This window comes from Ictalurus punctatus, chromosome 6 (genome assembly GCF_001660625.3).
Source record: "Ictalurus punctatus breed USDA103 chromosome 6, Coco_2.0, whole genome shotgun sequence".
Classification (NCBI taxonomy): domain Eukaryota; kingdom Metazoa; phylum Chordata; class Actinopteri; order Siluriformes; family Ictaluridae; genus Ictalurus; species Ictalurus punctatus.
Genome location: NC_030421.2, coordinates 5,738,103 through 5,756,527, shown reverse-complemented (window position 1 = coordinate 5,756,527; position 18,425 = coordinate 5,738,103). Strand labels below are relative to the sequence as shown.

The following is an 18,425-nucleotide window of genomic DNA, read 5'->3' as shown; positions in this document are numbered from 1 at the left end:
CTTTTATCGGTTGAAGGTGCTGAAAGCAGGATAAATGCTGACACTCGAGACTCCTTCCAAAAATCGTCACCATATCAATGATTCCACAAGTTCTTTAACCAGTCAATGTGGAGCATCCATTAGAACTTGCCCACGTCTCAAACCTGTTGTTTGCCTTGCAGCTAAAACTACAGTCCACACCGCTGTTATAGATAATTAGCCAACCAATCAGCATGCTGAATGAACCAGCTCTGTGGTAGAAAGTGATACGGGAACGTTCAAGAGAAGTCAGCGCCGTACAGCAGGGTAGCAGCTGTCCAGTTGTTCAGAGCACAGGGTCATTGTGTTCCCATTAATCCATCATCACACTCATTACACACTATTAATGACCAGTCATGTACCATGGAGCAGTGTTTATGAGTGAACATTTCCTGCTCATTACAGCCTTCAGCAGTGACATGGCAAACTGTGAGCCATTAGCGAAACTTCGCTAATGACACGTGCTGTCGCCAAAGGCCATGGTCCGTAAGAAAAAGTCATTAAAGCATTAATCATATTAATTAGAAACACCTTGAGCAGAAAACGTCTGCTTGTGTTAACTGACTCATTAAATATTATGGGTTTAAGAATGGGCAATTTTGTGTCGTTAAAGTAAAACTATATGCATATCTATTATATTCGCACAAAAGACCAGAGCAGAAAAGGACGCCTTCAGCTTCTGGAGCAGAAATGTAAAAAATGCCCTTGTGTCATCGTCAGCCCTTTGTCGTCTTCTCTTTTTCAGAAATAGTGGCCTTTGAACCAAAGATAGAGCGTAAGATTAACTAAGACCTGAGTGTGAGCCATGATTACTCACCAGTTCATACCAGTGCATCAAACAATGACTGTTCCAAGCCTGAATACAGTCATTATTCAAGCCAACAGCCGTATGAAATACGTGATCCTCATCACGTGGCTTTATTATTATTATTATTGTTATTATTATTATTATTATTATTATTATTATTATTCCAAAACTTATTATCCAATGTGAACACATACATGAACACACATCTAGTTCTCAATGAACACTGTATCTCTTTATCATTGATCAGTTTTGCTAAAAACCTTCGAAAAAGGCACAAGCTTAAGCAAATGTTCCAGGTATTGAGGCGTTAAAACATTAAGTCACCATTTTAATAAAGATTTCTCTGTAAAGGTTTTGAATGGGCTTTCAGTAATGGGAATGAAAGAAGGATGGAGAAAGGTCAGTCCTGAAGATCAGAAGCCTTTAGTGCTAACTCAAGCCAGACGAGCTTTATTCTGAAGGACAGGTGAAGCACACAGAAAGGTGAATCTCCATCAACCAAGGGCTGATCTCCTCTTCTGAATTATTACTCATATTATGCATTAGAAATTCTCTCTGCTGTGAGGTTATTGCTCAGCTTAAAGGACACGGTGAAAGTAAATGTTCTTAGAGACTCATTTTGATAATGGTGCAATATGTTCCTGACTTTAGCTAAGTATAATTCAGCGTTCTGTACACGACATATATGCCCCTCATTCGCCTCTAGTAAACTGGTTAGGCCATAGCGCTTAATGTTAATTTGGTCCATTTTTATTAATTTGACAAATCAAAATAGCGAGGTAAATGTGTAATCATGCTCCGTTGTTAGTATTTCATGACCTTGATTCAGTACCTTATGCCTCCGTTAATCTGTTTATATAATTAAATGTATATTAAAATAAAATAAATAAATAAATAAAATGCAAATGAATAGGATGTGCTGGATCAAGTGCTACTTTATAAACTTCTGAATAACGATGGCGGAAGATCGCATTGTTAAATGAAACCACTGAGTAATGTGACGATTAGCTCAAAATATGTGCAATATTCTACACTCCTATTCAGTGTTTATATCAATCATTACAAACTTCTCGTTCATATATCCTCATATTAATCAATCAAAAATAATCTGATTTAAATTGAAATATTTAAATTGTCTGACGGCAAAGAAACGTATTTGTTCAGATCCTGGATTATTATTATCATTATTATTTATTTATTTATTTATTTATTTATTTATTTTTGGTCAGTTTTCCCATTTAAAGTGATGCTCTATACCCTATTGAAAACCCCGTCTAGGACACTTTTCAAGAAAAATCTGCCAACCTATAGGAAAAGTGAACTACAGGCAGGTGGTTTTAATAATCTGAATCAACTTAAGCAGGCACGTAAACCGATTCTGAATATGAGGAACTTTCCCCATGTAAACACTGACATGACTTTTGAACTCAAATCGCCCATTGTCCTGGTTTCTTTTTTTCTTCGTTCGGACACAGTTGAAAAAATAAATAAATAAACGAAAGAAAATATAAACAGACCATTGAGCTGTAGCTTCTAAAGAAAACCGAATCCACTGATACTGATCTAAAGCAATAAATGTTAAATTATTCTCCATCTCAGCCACAGTGGCGCTGATCTAAAAATAAATGAGACTTCGGTCCTTCCCATAGCGCTCGACTGGCTGTTTCATGCTTCATTAGGCGTTCATGTTGCACAATTTTCCACCTGAGGGACTCGAAGGAAACAGATCAGGAATCACGACCTTTAGCTGGCCTGAATCATGATTGTTCAACAAACTTCTGCATGTAAAAGTACCGGCATTTAGAGAAACGCTGCTGAGAAATGCTGGCTTGGCTGGTGAAGGAGCTACTGTTTAACGCTACTAATATATATATATATATATAAGTATAAACACAAACTAACTTGCCTCTCGTGGGCATCCCACAACATTACTGTAAACATAAGCATAAATTCATAAAGGTATGTTGTGTCGTTAAGTGAAAAAATGATAATCATCGGCAAATTGCCGTGGTGTTAGAGGAATAAAACGATTATGGACCGGAAAATAATCGTCTCTGCTTTATCAAACCACGCCGTCATTGTTTATTATCCTACAACAGCATGCCCCCGAAGTGTTGAATTCCGACATGGGCAAGTTTGTTGAAGAAACATTATGGTTGTACTCACTGTACCATCTTTTACCTCCCAGCTGTGAGATCACTGTACAGATTACTGTAGCAGCAATTAAGTTTCTTAACCCTATTAAACTGTTGCCACACAAACATTAGCATTTAGATTATTATCAGTGATCGTGTCCCATACGGAGTACTCAGCTGCTACAGGCGAGCAGGCCAACGATAATCTGCAATTGTGCATTACACAGACGAGCTGTTTATGCCTCTGAATGCATTAACCGTGTGCTAATGATTTCATTAGCATCAGTAAAATAGGGCCATCTTGTTATTCAGGCATTTGCACATGGAATATATAATGAATCTATAATGGATATAATGACTGTTATATACTCAAGCTGCAAAAGCGCAGTTTAAGTAGAGCTGGAGCTTGAATTCAGATCAAAAATTTTTAAAAATGCATTAATTGTGTCATGGCTATGAACAATTCTCCAGCCAGGTTGCATATTCATTTATTATCAGATGGCTGTGGTCATATGCATATGGACGACGAATTAAAAGGGGGAAAAACGAAACAAAAAAACAGTTGACGTTTTAATGTGTGTGTGTGGGGGGGGGCATTTAAATTATTTGCTGGCATGGTTTTGCTCCATTTATAATGAAGCATCTTTGAAAATCAATACAAAGCTCTTCTGAGGAAACGTTTGTATCCTGATGGGTGTGGTCACCTCCAGGATGACTCCGCCCCATCCATATATATATATATATATATATATATATATATATATATATATATATATATATATATATATATATATATATATATATAAGATCGATAGAAATTGTAGCCTATTAACACTGTTAGTACACTACATTGAGGTTTCAGGGTTGAAAGCTAACTATGTGCTGTTGCTGAGAAATAATAGCCTGCCTCTGTAAATTGCACATTTCTGCACATATTCACATGATACTTACAATAAAAGGCAGCTCCTCATCCTCCATCCTGACAAATGAACTCAAATTGGGCTCTTATGTGTCAGAATTTACAGGGCTGAAAATCACAGGGCTTCTACTGACATCAGTTTAACTCACTGAGACGGAGAGAGAGAGAGAGACAGAGAGAGACAGAGAGAGAGAGAGGGAGGACAGTCTAAAATCAGTGTTCCTCATTTAGCATACAGCCTGTCAGGCTGCATCCTGAGTGACAGCTTAATTTCGTGAATTGAAATGGCATAGTTACAGGTTGCCTCGCATTCATTCCCACCGTCAGAAAGTAAAAAGTGCATCACTTCAAATTGCATATCTTCAAACCGCCGTCACAAATGTCACTAATTCTCTATTCAGGTGAGGCATGTTCAGCTACTCTGACAAACACTGTTTAGGGAAACAATCATTTGAACACTTACTCGTTCTCTTTTAGATCTCAAATGTCACCTTGTAAGTGGAGAAACAAATGTGTTTCTGATTCTCATTTCCTTACAAACTCTTATCTAAGAACGGTTGTCTAAGAAACGCCAGGACTTTCCAGCTTTTTAAGACTTTTAAGGGTTTAGTCACAAGTTCCATTTAGGGTACATATATTTTTCAGTCCCAAAATGACAACTACACATACAAAACGTTTCATTCATTCAGCAAGATCTAATAGTGATGCTTTGTATCTCAATATACCCAAAGTCAACATGAAACAATATGCCATTAGTGACATCCTCGTCAGCATGAAGGTATGCTTGAACTTCATGGACATGTGGACCATCATGGACTTGTGTACAATAGGTGTACAGGCTCATGGAGACTGCGGTTTTGACGTCTAGTAGTTTCAGCCTCACGCTAGATGGTCATGTGACACGACCGTTACTGATAGGCTTCGATCGTTTTTATTTGTTTTGCTGTGGAGCTCGATGGAAAAAAAAAAAAGTCAGAGTGTGATTTGAGTTCACAGTGTCATCACTTCGAACGACCGGAATCAGAAAACAGTTTGCTCTGGATTGAACGTTGTTTTCAAACTTTCATGGATATCTCAACCAGAATTAAAGTTCTAGCATTTTAAAGTCTTGCTAATCCCCCACCAGAGTAAAGCTTTAACTCTGAGAATCGCAGACATCTTCACAGCCCATATCCGTTTACAGAGTCTGAATTGGGATGTAAATATCCAAAACGTTGATCAAAGCGAGACGTGCGTTCTACGGGGTTGTCCCAAAAGTCTGGAAGAAATAAATGCTTCTCAGATAGCCTTTAAGAACGCCTCTGATAGAAGAAGAACGCATTGAAGTGGTTCTCATGGCTGGATCGGGAAGCTGTCGCACGGTCGAGATGGACTTTAATTAGCAGGGAACGTGGCGAGCACATCACACATGACACTGTTGCGAAACTTCTTAACAAATCCAAAAAGACTTGAAATGGTGAAGTTGACGTCTACGAACATCCAGTGACGAAGGCACGACCGACGTGGTGCTGGAAAACAGTCCCCTCTGTACAGCACGGAGACTTTCGGGACGCCCTGTAGGTATAAAGAAATCTCACGTATCTGCCGAGAATTTAGAGATTTTTTTTTTTTTTTTTTCAACCATATTTTTCCAGATCCATTTTATGTGGTTCTTGTTAGTTTTTCACTTGTACAGTGGGACAAGCCATCTGCTGAACACCTGGCCTTGTGAAACAGCCTCATGTTCCTGCAGAGTTACACGACCAAGAAAGGCAATTATCGAAACTAACGACTCTCATGAGGTGGTGCCTCATATCAACAAGGATTCACTTCCCTGTTTAATTTGGTGCAAATTCTCTGTTCCTTGTTTGGACTTCGCCTTGTATATTAGCAGTTTCTAAACAGCAGCTGTAAATCACAGATTTATAATGTTTTGGGAGCAATTTTGAGGTGTAGTAGAAATCCGAACTGTTCCTCTTTTGCAAATGCGTTCGTTTTTTTTTTTGTTTTTTTTTTTGTCTACATCCAGCATATTTCATCATGAACAGTTGAGCCAATTTGACTTGAACTTGTACATTATATACATGGGCAGTGGTAGCTCAGTAGTTAAGACAGTGGACTACTGATCAGAAGGTCTTGAATTCAAATCCTCCCAAGCTGTCACTACTGGGCCCTTGAGCAAGGCCCTTAACCCTCAACTGCTCAGTTGTATAAAAATGAGATCAATGTAAGTCGTTCTGGATAAGGGCGTCTGCCAAATGCCATAAATATACACAATATCTAACTTTCGATACCACAGCGATGCTGAATTCTTGATTCTGATTGGTCACAAAGTGCTCATTTTCTATAACAGAAGCTCTGATCAAAACTGCAATGTAAATCGCAGGTTTGTATTAATGCATTCGTTGAATATGTAGAACAACAACAACAACAAAAAAATATTCACAAACCTTGAAAGGTGGGCAGTATATATTTTTTTTATACAGTATGCTCCCGGGCATATGGTGGTATTGTCAGGTGACGGCCACTTCCGGTGCCACATGTTTTGAGCTGAAGTGGTGCAAACCGGAGGATGTACCATTGGCTGTTGCATTATTTTGCTCCAGTGCATATTATTGGGATATATGGAGCGTTATTGGCTGGCTGCTGGTTACCTTCAAGTATGTCTTTATGCTTTTAGATTTTCTGGTTATTTTATATCCAGGGTTGTTAATTACAGCAGTTGTGTGTTTCAGTAGTTGTGAACTTCGGTTGCCTGATGAACGAAGTGATCTCTGTATGTTTTGGTATGTACGATCTCTTTTGCATTATGACGTCGGCCTTGATGGGTACGTATATTTTAGCTCGTATCTTTTTGATATTTGAGGTGATCTAATGAGCATGTCTGGGTGTGTCCTTCTCTGTTGGTTCTGCATGGCTTGAGCTTTCAGTGCTGCTGGGTTTTGCGCCTATGTTTTGTATGCTCCCATTTTGTTTTGCTTTTTTCTTTTTCTTTTTTTTTCCTTTTTTTTTGCTCTTTTGTTGCTTTTTTTTCCTCGTTGTATTGATTTGTTTTTTTTTGTGGGTTTTTTTTTGTTTTTGTGTTTTTTTCTGTGCTGTATTGTTTTGCTTTGCTATGTACCTTCTCAAACCTGGTCCTGTAAAGGTCGTGCTGTTTGTTAGAGCGAGCCAGATTTATTTGTTTTGTGTCTCTAACTATTGTTGGCGTTTGGTGATCGCCAGGTTTGAGTGGTTTGTTGTATTTATTTATTCATCTGTTTCTTTGTGTTATTACATTGTGTTTTGTCGATTCCAGGTGCTGCAGGTCCAGAGTAGGTGGGCTAGCGGTCTTTTGTGGTGGTGGTGGTTCTCTTTATACGGCCTGCTGTGTGTAAACCGTAGTGTTGATTTCTGAATGCAGGTGTGTGTGGGTGTGATGCTGTGAACGTGTGGGTGATGCATTATTTCATGAGATAACCCAAGCCCACAGTGCTGCTGGTAAACCTGAGCCCTGTGATTTGTTTGAAGTACTTTTCGGCTGCTGTCTGCTTCAGCAGCACCCGATTGTGAGCATGTCGATTGTCCTCGAGTGTAATTGACATCTTAATTGATATCTTGATGTAAAAATATTTATTGCTGCTCTAATAAAGACACATTTTGTTACATGATATCCCTCTTTGAGAAGTCAAACCGTGTATGTCCTTTGGCTATTTCCCTGGTATATTCACCAGGTGGCGTAGTCATTTTTTCCTTATTTTTCCCCCCTCTTATTTTATTTATTTGTCTGTCTTTTCCTCTCCGAATCCCTAGTGCGCCATTTTGGCAACCCTTTTCAATTTTACCAACAGCCTCCTTTAGAGAGGTTGCCTGTAAGCCTTCCCAAATTATTCCTCAACGCCACACTAAAATCTAAGAGTGATACATGGATAAAAAAAAATAATAATAATAAAACAAACAACAACATGCAGCTTTTTAACAAAAAGAAACGCCTAAGCGCTAACATGGTGAAGTTTTCTATGAGGATATGTTTGTTTAACATTTATCGGAGGAGTCGCCAATACCAGCACTTTGTAACAGCCTCACTAACACTGGAGACTCCTTCCAAAAAATGTTAAATTATGTTATATTTTAATAAATAAATAAATAAATATATATATATATATATATATATATATATATATATATATATATATATATATATATATATATATATACCCTTTCAAACATCTGTTTATGTGAAGCATCCTCCGTAAAAGTTGTTACCATAGTAACAACATATTAAAGCAAGCTCACTGGTATATAAACCTGTGATTCGCCTTGCAGTCTGAACTACTGATGGTTTGCATGCTTTTGTGGTATAGTCGTTGATTTTATTTTAAATATATGAGTCATTTATCAGTTGAGGTTGAACATCCATGCAGGGTGTCGTGTACCTCCCGCTGCATATAATTGCGATCAGTGAAAAGCAATGAGCTTTTCATATCTGAGGTTGTTGTTGTTTCATGGTAAATGATGTATTTAGTGGTGAGTGAGTCAGTTTATTTTTTCCCGTCCGTCCCTGCTCCTTGCTATTAGACTGAATGAAAGCCGTCAGTGTTTGTTAACACATTCGTGACTCGTCACTCCTTCTCCCCATCTCCCTGTTTAAAATGTCATTTGTTTCAGTATTGCACGAGGCTAGAGAGCGAGGAGAGACAAAAGCACCACATTACGCCCTGATCATTTAGTTTGGAACAATAAAGCAACGGAGGCTGACCTCATTTCAACAAGATCGTCAATAGCACAGCTCTGAGGTGGCAGCGAGTCTGCTTCAGAGATCGAGGTTCACCGAATAAGCAATATTTTATCAGATAGAATAAGTCACTACAGCTATAGCTGTTTATTATTTACAATCGAATATTGAATGATGTGACTATAATGACTAATAAGGACTGGAGAGAAGCATACAAGCAGTTTGGCAACGAGCTATTTTGGTGAGATTCCTGAAAACCTTGTTCTATCTAACGTACAGTCCCGTGTTGGAAATTAAACTGACGTTTTGAGTATAAAAGTTTTAGGCTAGTTAATGTTTTAAATACAAAAACGTCGCTTTAAATAATTCTTTCATTTATATCATCATAAACTAATGAAAAAGAGAGAATATTTATATATACTTAAATTAATACTTATATACTTTAACTTATACTTAAATGTGTTCTTTTTAAATATGTAAACGTTTGATTATTGAATTTTTTATTTTTTTATTTTTTGTGATAATTAACCCCTTCGTGCATAAATTGTTTAAAAACCTCTCGAGGTTATCTTTCGAGGATTTCTATTACTTAAAACTGCACATTATATGAATTTTGAATTTTTACACGTCACATCACAGATTAAAAAAAAGTACAGTACGAGTATTGTCCAAGTGTATGAATACCATGACTAAAAGAGGATTAAACAATATACTTTAAAAAATAAAATAAAAAATTGTGTTTATAAATAAAACATTTTATAAACAAAGTTATTTAAAAAATATATATAATTTTGATGAAATCGCTATTCTTGACAATATTGTTGAGTTTTGGACAGTTACAGAGGGGAAAAAGAAAAAAAAATCCAAAAGAATATATGAAAGATGAAAATATAAAGAAAGTCTAAAAGAAAACAATGGGGGGGAGGGAATGATGTCTAGCATTCCCCAACCTAGCATAAGCCAAAAAAAAAAAGCACATGACTTATGTGCATTCATATCACTCAGCCACAATACATTACCTTCCAACTACAGCACTGGAAATGACAATAATGTGAAATTTTCACGCCGCAGTTTTTCCAGGTAACTAGGGCAATAGATTTTGCACATATAACCATAATATTACAGGTAAGTTGTTTGCAATATATATGGAGAGTAGGGGGCGTTTATTTATGCAAATGCGTGTGGCCAGGCACAAGCAGAGCAATAAAGACCGTGCAGGATTTATCAATGTCCATTCCACAGCTGTGTACAAGCACACGTGATGATTTTCTACTGTTTATTTATTAGCACTTCTTACATACAAAATGAAAACTTCTCCTAGACGTGCTTTTTGATAAATGAGAGCCCAGGAGAAGAAGCATGCAAAACATACGTAGATCCCTGATCCTGAAGCCTTATGAGATTTTCACACTGCGACCTCTCGCCTCTGCTTTTCTGTGCGGAGACGCTGTTAGACCTGATGCTAATTGCTAACACAGAGCAGGATCTCTGTCCTGCTGCAGGGGTGATAATTAGGACAGGGAGCTTAGAGAAGACGTGGTGTCAAGGTCATGAAAAGAAAGAAAGGGGCAGTGATATTTAAAAAAAAAAAAAAAAGAACTAATAATGAGACAGTGTGAGAAATTCAACCTGTGCTGTTTTTTTAAATAATACTTTTAATGTGTGCTGCCATTAAATTTATAAATACATTAAATTGTATTTATACAAGACTGAAATATACCACTGTATAAAAATAAACCATGTACACTATGAATTTTATCATCTGTGAGGATTTATACGGTCTTATATAGAGACAAAACATGGTTTGAGACAGTGAAACATGTTAGTCCATTTTATCACATACGTTATAGTATAATTAAGTGAAAAAATCCCCTTGAAATCCATCCATCCATCTTCTATAGCGCTTTATCCTTTTCAGGGTCACGGGGAAACCTGGAGTCTATCCCAGGGAGCATGGGGCACAAGGCAGGGTACACCCTGGACAGGGTGCCAATCCATCACAGGGCACAATCACATACACACCAATCAGCCTACCATTCATGTGTTTGGACTGAGGGAGAAGACCGGAGTACCCCCACAGCACGGGGAGAACATGTAAACTCCATGCACACACAGGGCCACGGTGGGAATCGAACCCCCGACCCTGGAGGTGTAAGATGAACTTGCTAACCACTAAGCCACCGTGTGCCTCCTTGAAATCACCAAATATTCTAATTCCGAACACTGGTTTTGTTTAGCAGATCTTATCTTGAGATGAAGCTCTGGGAAAGCTTCAGAGTGGGAGGTTTATATCCGCTGGGCCATCAGGTGGCCGCACGATGGCTGATGAAAATAAAGCCAGCTGCAGGCAAAACTCACTCTGGATGAGCCATGTGCTATTACATCCTGTGAGGTGGTGAAAATAAATGCAACAGCAGTCTGTGCTGTGTTTATCTTTTATGTTCAAATTGGAAAGAAAGTGATTTCTGCCCAGTATGGCTTGAGGGAACACAGCCACGGTCTTGCTGATGCGAGCTCCACCGTAGCCTGAGGTAGAAAATCTGCTCCATCAGTAGACAGCAGGAAATCAACACAGCTTTCAGTCCACCCTGCAAGTGAACAAGTCTCGGAAGAAAAAAAAAAAAAAGCTCCAGCAGTGAGTGCAAGTCATGTAACAGCACGATAGTCTGGAGTACAGTGAAGCGTTAGGTCAGAGGACGAGAATGAAAAGGGGGTCCAAGGTCATCTAGGACCTGTCAGCTCTAATTGGGCTTATCACTTTCTGAGACACTGACTGCCACCTTTAAGTGACCTTAAATGCCACTTGGAGCTGGGTGTCTAACTCGTCTATGAACACAGATATATAGATGCCTGTATTTTCTTATCAAGAAGACGGGTTTGTAGGCTTCAAAAAAATGTTGTTTTTTTTTTGTCTATCTAAGCCTAATTAGTCAAAAAATGTGATCTGATCTTCATCCAAGTCCTAATAATATAGATTTAAAAAAGAAATCTTAGTGATAATCACTAACAGTCCTGACTGATATTCCTTCTTTCCTCCTCAGCTTCAAAATTTCTCCCATAGACAGCTCTCTGATCTTCATGTTGGTTTATCCTTTTTTACCAATCGTTTACAGCCCATCGTCTGCGTATTTATTGTCCTGCACTTTTCTCAAACGGTGGTGTATTTGCATTGTTGTGTTGCACCTGGAGAAACGACAGTTCTTTCCAATGTATACACGCTATACAGAGGAATGACTGAGGTGAGGCCTACACGCTAACTGAAATATTTCATCCTTATGATTCCTCTGCAAGAATGAGCTCAGCTACAATCTTTTCTCAGATCTCAGATGGGGATAAATGGGAAGTTTGATATGGGGCTATGATATTTTTTTTTTTTCTTTTTTTTTTTCAGGTCAGAGACTGAGCACAGAGCATTAACGCCTGTCCTCACGACATGAACCTCATTTTTCAAGTGGAAGAATGCGACGTCTAAAAAGTGATGCTAATGAACTACAGATTATTGGATATGCTCACAGCTTCTGTGCCTGCAGGTCATCTTTTTCCACAGTGAATCTAATGAACAATCATCCCACGCATGCAGAAGTGTTTCTAAACTTGGGGAGTACACCCATTTTTACATCCATCTCTGAAGTCGGCCTGAGATTTATCAACGTGCTGCTAATGTGATGCATATTTACTTTCTCTCATAAATCTCTACATCCATCAGCCCTCAGGCCGGAAGTCAGAATCGCACACAGACGTGCTGTTCTTCAGACAGCATTAAAATGTTCACGCATTCGATAAATCTCCCGTATATATAAAACGAGGGACAGATTCCCACTCTTAGCACATTCCGTTCAAAGCACGGTGGGTCCCGTTTGTGCTTTTTTCCTTGTCCTTCATGTGCCTCTCTTCATGTATTGCCACGTTTCGGTTCTAATCCTGTCTCCACACTGGTCTTGTCATTGATTTGTTATCCCAGGACTATCAGAGAGCCACTTTAGGACCCTTAAGCGAAACCCTTAGCCCGAGTTACCTACATAAAGTTTTATGCTGGGGCAAAAGATTTATCGCATACATTTACATAAAACTATTTACATCGCAAATAATTTAAATAAAAGTGAAACATGTGATTAAAAAAATAAATAAATAAATAAAAAATGTAAAAAACACCTATTGACTTTTTTTTTCTCTCCCTCTTTCACAAGGTCACTGAAGGTTACATAATGCAGTGCTTCACTCCCCTTTAAAGGCGCCGGAGAAACTCCTATTGGTGCGCCAGACGTCTCTTTGTGTTCCTGTGCTGCGGTTTTCTCAAATAAAATGACCTTTTATCTGGAGCCGTTATCATTTCTAGTCAGCTTGAGTAGCATTGAGCCATCTTCCTGATTTACTGTTTGGCTTTTTTTTGTAATCACAACAGTGGAACATATCTATATATCTTTATGACCCAATTCTCCTCCTGTCTCTCTAGCAGTCCGAGATTTGATGCCTTCTAAGACAGTGGCTGTAAAGCTGCACCTTTATAGCTTCAACCTGAACTGCTCATCTTCTTCATCTACTCTTGAACGTACATTAAGATCCCAGTAAAACCTCAGCAATTCTGACAGGAATTGGATTAGCAAAATGAAATGTATTTGTTCCAGCAGCTCTCTCATTTACTCGGGATGACCCCTGAGGTTAGCATTAGCATGTCATGAGTCCTGTATAACAATGAAGCAGTTATAAGAACGGTGTTCTCTATTCTTGATCCAGTGTCAGGAAGTGTAAATCTAATCATTATTAGTGCAGGATGTCATTGATGTCTTTGGTTGTTCTTGGCCTTCAGCCAAAGTTTCCTTCACGATCTAATTCTCCGATTCCGTTTAAGGCCGAGTAAACACACACTCGCCCACATGCAGTGGTTTGGAAAATATTCAAACCCGTTCAGTGTTTGCACACTTTTACTGACTGAATATGTGACACGTTTTTATTAATTAAATATACCAGTTATTAGATTCAATTGGAATGTTTGGCCATCAATCTACACACAATAACCTCTATGTATTGGGCTTCATTCATCCTTCCCTCAATTCTGTGCATCTATGCCACAGAGAAATACCCACCATAACGTGATGCTGCCACCACAATGCTTCACCATAGGGATGGTGTTAACCAATTGATGAGCAGCACCTTGTTTTCACCAAACAAAGCACTTGAAGTTTAGACGAAATAGTACAATTTTTGTCACATCAGACCAGAAAAACTTTTTTTCCTCATGCTTTGAGAGTCTTTTAAGTACCTGGCCCTTTACTCAGGCTTCAAGCAGGTTCTGGTTGGTATGGTTGTTGGTACCAGATGGGCTGGTTTGAGTGAGTGGCAGTCCTGCAGTGAGAAACACCTTGGCTAGACAGGTTTGAGCTGACAGTAAGTCTTCAGTAACTCAATTAACCACAACTGTGGTGAACTGAAAAGCATTTGAGAACTTAGAAATTAGACTGGAGAAAATCTATGTTACCTGCCATAGCACACCCACAGTATACCTATGCAGTGCACCATAACTTTTGGCACCCTAAGAAATACTTATGCACAAATTAAAGTGAACACAGTCACGTTTACATTGGAGCTTTTTGAAGCACGATTTGGGGGATTCTTTAAGAATTCACAGATCATTGGATCAAACCATGAAACCGGGACCAAACCATGAGACTCGAGCAGAAATTTTAGCCAGTATTTATTGATTTATTTACTTACTATCTTCAGGGTCAACTGCAGCTTTTGATAAAGAAAGGAAGTAAAGCAGGAACCACAAAGCATGTCGACATTTCCCTTTTTCTGCTAGTCCAATCACCATGCTGTACCGCCATTATTAACAGAAACTGTACATGTACCAAAGTACATCACACACACTCCCCTTTTTTCACATCTCAGCATATAACAGGAAGATAATGAAACATAAGTTCGAGTCTGATCGATCTTAGAAATTCTCACCATGTCTAGCTCTGACTGTGCTGAAATAACTTTGGGATTGATGCATGTGAGCAGTGGATATTTCTGTCCACACACCCCATTTCCTCTGAGACGAAACTAAACCCTGAGCTGAGAATTCCCTGCCACTGCTAACACCTCAATTCCCATTGTCTCTGATTTATGAACTAGTCTGAATCTGAGATCCAATCAAATTTTAGCCTTGGGTCACCTAAATTAAACTGACAGTCTCGTTTTTGCACACAGGTTGGTGAGGGGGCTGTAGGTGAGACGGGAAGGGACTGTCTTATTACTGATGGTAATAGCTGAAGACAATACTGCTCTGTCTAATATGAACACCATGGCAAGGTACTCACATCTCGTAATCAATCTCAGACCTTACGAGTCTAATATTTGAACAGGATTCTGTAAATCAACCATTTGTTTTATCACCCTTTTATCAACCAAATTATTCTCATGTATGCAAATTTGCATTTGTGCTTTGGACCTGTGGATGAAAATATCAATGTTTTTAATCAAATTGGTTTTGATCTGCTAATTTCTCTGATTTGTTTTCAGCAATGACCTTGGAGCATATTGTTTCTCAGCAGAGACGTGAACTGAATTACACTTGGATTCTGGCCATTTCTTCTACTTCATTGAAAGCTGGCAAAGAAAATAGTACCAACATTACTAAAGTGTCTCTCTCTCTCTCTGCAATACACTATTGAGAGGATCAGTAAATCAATATATCCACCATTCACAACAACTGTGTGGCTTATTATTTGTGTTTATGTAACACTGTATGTAGCAAGATAACAATGTACATGAAAAACGTACACATGATAAACTTTCCAAACACAATGCATGCGTCTACAATGGTCTGCTAAACGTCAGATGTCGCATGTTTTTATTGAGGCTTGTTTCTGACCTTGCCTTGGCTTCCTGCACAGAGCAAGTTTAACAATCTCAGCAGGAAGAAAAAAAAAATAAAAAAATAAAAAAAACGGTCAGTATGTTTTAAAAGATTTCCAAAACCTCGCTAGCGAAGTGTGTTTTCCCCACGTGGTGAAGTTGGAGCTACATTCCTTAGCGAAATGAAGACCGTTTTAAAACATGTTGAAAGGAGCTAACGAATATACATTAATAACTAACGAGTGAAGGAATGAATCAGCGATTATTTTCTCATCGATGTCGGCATGAACAGCGATCAGTGGAGTGAAGAGACGATGATGAGGCTCGTGTTTGATGTCGGGTTGTGATACGTATATTTCAGAAATATATATATTAGAAAATGTCAAAAATCGACCATGTGAAGAAGCGTTTTCCCAGACTTCCATTCGTAGCCTTTCTGTTTTTAAATAAAGAGATAAAACGCGTACGATTAAAACATGAATCCGTTTCATCTAAACCAATCAGTGAACATATGAATTCCTGATAAATGAATTAGATATGCTCTATTTTTCACTCATTGTGTTAGAAGTCTAGCTCTCCCAGCATCCCCCCCGCCCCCCCCGCCTTACTTTTTGGTCTTTGCATACCTAAGTGCTTCTTGTGTAATTGTAAGTGTGTAACGTAGCACTGAAGGGCTCGCTACGTCATTTTCTTGTTCAAAAATACATCAAGACCGTAAACCTGACTTTTAAATTAACTCCCCCAACCCAACTTCAGTTATCTGACGTTCTCGCGTTGTAGTATTGAACGTCTGGTGCTTCTTATTCATAATTCATACCTTACTTTGTCAGACGGTACTATTGCAATCTGCGTAAAAATTGCGGCGTTTGGAAAAGACAGAACAAACAAACGTCTGTGTACTTTTAATGATTCCTGGACGAACCTCAATAAAAGGCTGTGTTTTATATTCTGACACCTCGAGATGATAATAAATACACAGTTCTTTATGAGCTTGTCTGATAAGGACACAAGTGCTTAATAATTACCAAGCACAGAGGTGTTATGGGTTCTAGCTTTTCAGAGCAAATAGGCCATTTTATTCAATGCAACCATACATTTCAGATTGGTCTTAATTAGCTACTAGCATAACAAGTTCAGGCTTTTTAGCGTGACCCAGTATTAACTGATAACCGTATAAACCCTAATAAGGCAGTCGCGGCACATATAAGTTTTACTAAAAATATCACTTGTTGGTAAAGATTGGATTACAGGAACGTATTGAATGAATAAAGTCAACATGTAAGGAATGAAACAGTTGGGGGTGTGTTGATTATAGGAAAATAATCAGTGACAGGGTAGCGTGATAAAGCAGAGTCACTGTTACGGCCGCAAAGACGGCATGTCGTGAAGTGTTTTATTTATTTTACGCCACGGCAATTTGCTAACATTTTAATTAAAGAACCACACACTGTACATACTTGTTATTGGTTCATCGTCGCATTTAATGTCCGTGAAACATGTTACTTCCTGTTATCGCTTATGCTATAGTAGCTATAGATGTTTATTTATCATTTTTGGAAGGAGTCTCCAGTATCAGAGCGTTTCTGGCATGAAAAAGACAAGTCTTCAGGCAAGAAGAGGTTGCACTTTCTTTCTGTTTCTCAGTAACACGACAAGCTGTGTTTCCATGAAAGTCCACGCAACTGATTTTTAAATAAATTATGTGTTGTTCTTTAATTAACGAAATGCCAGTGTTTGCAAATCACTGTGATGATGAGAAACACAACCCTTCAGAATGTGCTGTCATAGCTGGAAGTAAAATGGTCTGCTATGTGATGACACCCTTCACCTACATAAAATGTCTATTAAAATGAAAACAAACATTACTTCTATCTATCTATATCTATTTATCTACCTATCAGCCTGTCCACCTACCTATCTATCTATCTATCTATCTATCTATCTATCTATCTGTCTGTCTACCTATCTATCTATCTACCTATCAGCCTGTCTATCTATCTATCTATCTATCTATCTATATATCTATATATATATCTATCTACCTATCTACCTATCAGCCTGTCTATCTGTCTATCTATCTATCTATCTATCGATCAGCCTATCTATCTGTCTGTCTATCTATCTATCTATCTATCTATCTATCTATCTACCTATCAGCCTGTCTATCTATCTATCTATCTATCTATCTATCTATCTATATATCTATATATATATATCTATCTACCTATCTACCTATCAGCCTGTCTATCTGTCTATCTATCTATCTATCTATCGATCAGCCTATCTATCTGTCTGTCTATCTATCTATCTATCTATCTATCTACCTATCTATCTATCTACCTATCAGCCTGTCTATCTATCTATCTATCTATCTATCTATCTATCTATATATATATCTATCTACCTATCTACCTATCAGCCTGTCTATCTGTCTATCTATCTATCTATCTATCGATCAGACTATCTATCTGTCTGTCTATCTATCTATCTATCTATCTATCTATCTATCTATCTATCTATCTATCTATCTATCTATCTATCTATTGATCAGCCTATCTGTCTATCTGTCTATCTATCTATCTATCTATCTATCTATCTATCTATCTAATGATCAGCCTATCTGTCTGTCTGTCTGTCTATCTATCTATCTATCTGTCTGTCTGTCTATCTATCTATCTATCTATCTGTCTGTCTGTCTATCTATCAGCCTATCTATCTGTCTGTCTGTCTGTCTGTCTGTCTATCTATCAGCCTGTCTATCAATCTATTGATCAGCCTATCTGTCTCTCTATCTATCTAGCAATGACAAATACTTTAACAAAGTGCGAACCATGACATTTACCTGGTGGCCTCTTTCACCCTTACTGTGAGAGAAATGAACATTTGGCAGTTCAGATGAAAAGAAAGGTGAAGGATGTGTGCTTTCTAATTAAAGGCAAAGCACAAATTGCTCTTAGGGATATCGTTATGTGTTTAAACGAACGCACCTCTCCTCTGAAGTATTTTAAAGGTTTT

The 18,425-nt window shown here is 38.1% G+C and overlaps 1 long non-coding RNA gene across 1 annotated transcript in view; it reads left to right on the top strand.

The window, feature by feature from the left end:
• The window catches only part of LOC108266165 (uncharacterized), a 96,714-nt gene extending 81,479 nt beyond the window's left edge, over positions 1-15,235 (top strand). The window contains exons 3-4 of the long non-coding RNA XR_001812824.3: positions 14,763-14,864; positions 15,075-15,235. This is a non-coding gene — a long non-coding RNA (uncharacterized LOC108266165). The remainder of the gene's footprint in view (positions 1-14,762; positions 14,865-15,074) is intronic.
• The last annotated feature ends 3,190 nt before the right edge of the window (positions 15,236-18,425 follow it).